A 5,528-nucleotide genomic window follows, 5' to 3' on the forward strand; every position below is an offset into this window, starting at 1 on the left:
GTTTCCATTGTTTCCCATCTATTTGCCACGAAGTGACGGAACTGGATGCCATGATCTTAGTTTTATTTCACACCACACCCAAAATTAACTTAAAACGAATCATAGTACAAGCGTGTATGAAATATGATACAGCCATATGATTCTGATGCATAAGTAGATATAGATGATACACTGAAGATAAAGCAAATAAATAAGAATCAAGATCTTCAGCTTAAGAGGAGGGGAGCCCCCAAAGTACAGTTTTATTTTTAAAAAGCAAAATAAATGCTTGATTCTTCCCTTTATATATATCAACTTTCCCCCAAAATGAATTTATTCCTCAGTATCCTTCCAAAGTGACCCATGAGGTTTTTAGTCTCATGACGATTCACTGATATGCTTGATCACAGTGAAAGTTTCCTGGTTATGTCAAAATCTGGGGATCAAATACTGGCCAGTGCTTAGAAAAGTAAACAAACAAAAGATAAAGCTGTTATCAATATTAAGAAAAACGCCTGCAGGAGAAAGAACATGTAGCTATAAGTCATTACATGGCCCAGCTGTGAACTCTATTACACAGTCCTGATAATGTAAAACCCAATGTTGATTTAAGAAGAAACGGTGATAAACTCAACAGAGGAACTGAAGGGAGGAAGAGAGTGAGTGCAGAGGGAAGTTCTAGCCAAAGGAATCCCATGATTTGATTCCTGAAGGAATTCTCTAAGAGACTGAGGTCTCTGGATCTGCTCTGTCCCAGAGCAGGACGCTGAATAACAGCCCCCTCCCCCAAAGATGGGCTTCCCAGGGTAGCTCAAAAGGTAAAGAATTTGCCTGCAATGCAAGAGACCTGGGTTAGATCCCTGGCTTGGGAAAATCCCCTGGAGGAGGAAATGGCAACCCACTGCAGTATTCTTGCCTGGAGAATTCCACAGACAGAGAAGCCTGGTGGGCTACAGTCCATGGGGTTGCAAAGTTGGACATGACTGAGCAACTTTCACTTTCCCCAAAAGATGCCCCTGCCCTCATACTCAAAATGTGCTCCCCTTACCTGCTAAAAAAGACTTTGCAGGTGTGATTAAATTAAGGATCTTGAGATGGGTAGATTATTCTGGATTCTTCTGGTGGCCCATTGTAATCACAGTGGTCCTTATAAGGGGTGACAGAAGGGTCAGAGTCAGAGACGGAGATTGCAATAACAGAAACAGATATTACCTGATGCAGCCATGAGCCAAGGACCATGGGCAGCCTCTAGGTTCTGGAAGAGGCAGGGGACAGATTCTCCCCTAGAGCTGCCAGACAGAAGCAACTTAGTGGACACTTTTATTTTAAACCCCTGAGACTCACTTCATTTTTTTTTTTTAAACTCTGTCATTATCCTCATCCTATTTTTCTTTAATCTATCAGATTTTTTCTTTTTTATTCTTTTATAGTGAGAAATGGAGTATCTCCTACCATATCAGTACTGTATCAGCAAACAAGGATGTCACAGTCATCAGGGATTTCAGCCCTCCAATAGGAGCCAGCAAGCCCTAAGGGCATGCAGGAAGGAGAGGAATACCTGCCATTTAGCAGCCAAAAACTGCTAGTTTTTCCAGTGGTCATGTATGGATGTGAGAGTTGGACCATAAAGAAAGCTGAGCACCAAAGGATTAGTGCTTTTGAACTGTGGTGTTGGAGAAGACTCTTGAGAGTCCCTTGGACTGCAAGGAGATCCAACCAGTCCATTCTGAAGGAGATCAGCCCTGGGATTTCTTTGGAAGGAATGATGCTAAAGCTGAAACTCCAGTACTTCGGCCACCTCATGTGAAGAGTTGACTCATTGGAAAAGACTCTGATGCTGGGAGGGATTTGGGGCAGGAGGAGAAGGGGACGACAGAGGATGAGATGGCTGGATGGCATCACCAACTTGATGCACAAGAGTTTGAGCAAGCTCCAGGAGTTGGTGATGAACAGGGAAGCTTGGCATGCTGCAATCCATGGGGCTGCAAAGAGTCCGAAACGACTGAGCAACTGAACTGAGCAGCCATCAGACTGCAGCCACACCCTACGATGAGCCCCAGGACAGCTCAAGATGTGAAACACAGGATACTGGCCCTAAGATAGCTGAGGTGCATATGAAAGGAACGATTTCATTGAGCCTGGACTCTTGCACCTTCCCATACAAAGAAAAGTGCTAAATTACTTAACTTAGGATATCTGGTTTTCTTTAATTAACAATAATCTTTTAATGTGCTCTTTGTTGCAAAACTTTGATATAATCTGGGCCCTTTCCTCACCTCCTTAGAGTAGTTCTCTCAGGGTTACTTGAGATGCTGCCTCCTAGGAAGCCCTCCCTGATCCCCACTACTCCCAGGCTGGGGCAGGCACATTTTGTGGATTCCCACAGTCCCCGGTACCTTCCCCATACGGGGTCTGACCCCTCTGCCTATACCACCCCCGTCCCAGCCCAGACCACACTGGGCAGTCAGCGTGACTGATTTGACTACCCGACTAGAGGGCAAAGCTGTCTATGTTACCACTGTGACCCCAGCATGGCCCAGCCAGGCCTGAGCACAGAGCTAGCTGGCATCCACTTTGGAGTTAAGAGGGGGAGACTGGGGTTCACTGGGGCCTCTAGCCCTAGGCACAGACAGAATGCCCTTCTGCATCCTGGCCCTTTGGCTCTCCTCCAGCCAATTATTCTGGAAGCTGGGCACGTGTGTGTGTTTAGCCACTAAGCCACGTCCAACTCTTTGCAACCCCATGGTCTATAGCCCGCCAGGCTCCTCTGTCCATGGGATTTCCCAGGCAAGAATACTCTAGTGGGTTGCCATTTCCTTCTCCTCTGGAAGCTGGGGCATATTGAAATAACACGTAGCCCTAAATGCAGGTGGAATTTACTTGAAATTTGGAGACCAAGTGGAATGTGACATTTCCAAAGTAACACTGGGAGCCAGTGACCTCCTGTCCCTGGGCAGGGCTTTCTGTCAGCTATCTAAGGGTGAGTCTCCTTTGGTAGAAAGATAGAAAATAGTGGAACCAGTCCACACGGGTTCCGGCAACAAATCTGAGAACATGAGTAACCTCTTAGGTGTTTCCCGGGCTTGAAGGCTAAGCCTGGGGGCTGAAATGGTCAGGGCCAGGGAATGAGGAGTTGAAGGGATTCTTTCCCTGCAGGCTTTGAGATTTTTTTTTTTTTTTTGGCCAAGCTACACAGTTCACTAGACTGTCAGGGAACTCCCAGTGTTTTGAGATTTTTGAGTTTATAATCATCTGCTACTTGTGTAACTGAATTTCTGTAGAAAACGGTGGTGGAGACTGCTTTGGGCTGTTGTGAGATCCGAGGGCCACACCTGACGCGGACGCACACCCAGAACGACACAGCAGTGAGCGGTATAGCACGTACGCTGCCTGCCGGGATCGGCCGTCAGTCCTTTTCCAAATGAGAAACTGAACTAGAGGGAGGTTTTTAGCTGGCCTGCCCGAGGTTACACAGCTTCTCAAGGTCGGTGCCGGGATTTGAACCCAGGAACCCTCACCGGGCAATAGGTACGGGTATCCCTCGCAGGTTCCAGCTCCCTGCAGTCTCGGGGTCTCTCCCGAGTCTCTGGTCACGACGCTCACGTCCGGAGACTGGTAGGGAGGAGAGCGCCCCCTGGTGGAAGTCCTGTGTGACGGTAGAAGAAGCTAGTGGGAGTGGATGGGGGGTGTCGCAGTGCGCAGTCGTACCCGATAGGGAGGGTGGGCATCAGCGGGGGCTCACTCCTTTATTTCATCATAATCCAGGACAACTAGTCTGTACCAGGCAGGTTCTGGAGTAGGGATGGAGGAATAGGGAAAGAACAGCCCCAAACAACAGATACCTACGTGACCTTGAGCAGGTCACCTTGACTTTCTTCTGCCCCAGTTTCTTCATCCGATGTCGATGACACCTCTCTTAAGGCATTAAGGGGTGATAATAAGATTCATGCCTTTTCTAGGAGGAGCCCAAAGGAGATTCCTTAACCCAGGCTGGGGTGGGGAGTAAAGGGTCTGGGTTTACTATTTTCTTGCTTGTTTAGTCACTAAGTCACATCCGACCCTTTTGTGACCCCATGGACTGTAGCCCTCCAGACTCCTCTATCCATGGAATTTTTCAGGCAAGAATATTGCAGTGGGTTGCCATTTCCTTCTCCAGGGGATCTTCCCCACCCGGGGATCCAACTGCTGAGCCACCAGTGAAAGAAACTGAAACTGAAAGTTGCCCAGTCCTGGCAGACTCTTTGCCATCTCTATAGAGTCCATGGAATTCTCCAGGACAGAATACTGGAATGGGTAGCTGTTCCCTTCTCCAGGGGATCTTTCCAACCCAGGGATCAAACCCAGGTCTCCCACATTGCGGGCAGATTCTTTACCAGCCGAGCCACCAGGGAAGCCCCAAATCCCTGGCAGGTAGGTATAATTATGAGCCCCATTTACAGATGGGGAAAACCGCAAGGTTAAAATACCTTGCTAGAATCACACAGAAAGCTGTGGCAGTGGCAAAACAGAGACTTGAATTCAGGTATTTCTGTTCTCAAAAGTTTCCAAACTGGAGGTTCCAGCCCTTCAAAGCTCACACTCCAGCCTCCAGCCCATCTACTCGGACTCTTCCTGTTCCTTTTGAATGCAAAACCACTCCATACCATCCTAGCCCGCCCCTCCCACTCCCTACTCCCACCCCCCAACCCCACCCCAACTCGACCAACTGGCCAAACCACATACTTTCATCAGCCAAGCCTAAGAAAGAAAGAAAGCGCTAAATCGTGTTTGACTCTTGTGATCTCATGAACTGCAGCCCGCAGGGCTCCTCTGTCCGTGGGATTCTCCAGGCAAGAATACTGGAGTGGGTTGCCATTTCCTTCAGAGAATTCCAAAGCCAGCTGCTGAGACTGTACACTTTCATCCCACTTATGTCTGTGTCTTCCTGGTCGGTTGTTGCTGGGTGGGGAAGATGAACCCTGCCCCTGCCCTGGACCCTGTCCAACTCTGGGCTTCGAACACAACCAGCATCAGATAAATCATCAAAGATGGGTAATTTAAAGACTCTCTGGGACTTCCCTGGCTTTCCAGTGGTTAAGACTCTGTGTTTCCACGGCAGGGGGGTGCAGGTTCGATCACTGGTCAGAGAAGATCCCATGTGTGATGCGGCAAGATCAAAAAATCATAATTTTTTTAAAAATAAAATAAATAAAGACCCTCTCTGGCTTCGAATGGAAGGTAGGTGGGAGCCTGGAGGCCTGGATGCCAGGAGCTTAGAGGAGATTAGTTTGGATCCAAAGGAAAGATAGGAGAGGAGAGATTGAAACCAAATGTTGCAGCAGAAGGAACCAGACCCCCGTGACTCAGGCACTTGAAATGAGGAAATTCTTAACCAAGAGAAAGATTCAGTGCTTTATGTAAGAGAAACTGTCAAAGCAGTTCCATGAACTGCCTGCCTGGAGTTGAAACAAATGCATCAAAGCTGCCTTGACTGGATATGAGTGACCCCAAAAATGGAAGAAAAAGAGACCAGTTGCAGAAGGATATTTGTGTGGTATGTGCTGTCCTGT

General features: G+C 47.9%; 1 long non-coding RNA gene across 1 annotated transcript; it reads right to left on the reverse strand.

Moving 5' to 3' along the window:
- Positions 1–205: 205 nt before the first annotated feature.
- Positions 206–3,768, reverse strand: LOC132342853 (uncharacterized). Its single transcript, XR_009491400.1, has 2 exons — positions 3,498–3,768; positions 206–1,125 (listed from the first exon to the last, which is right to left on the reverse strand). It is a non-coding gene; the product is annotated as an uncharacterized lncRNA (long non-coding RNA).
- Positions 3,769–5,528: the final 1,760 nt, after the last annotated feature.

Source organism: Bos taurus, chromosome 18 (assembly GCF_002263795.3).
Source record: "Bos taurus isolate L1 Dominette 01449 registration number 42190680 breed Hereford chromosome 18, ARS-UCD2.0, whole genome shotgun sequence".
In the NCBI taxonomy this organism is placed as follows: Eukaryota; Metazoa; Chordata; class Mammalia; order Artiodactyla; family Bovidae; genus Bos; species Bos taurus.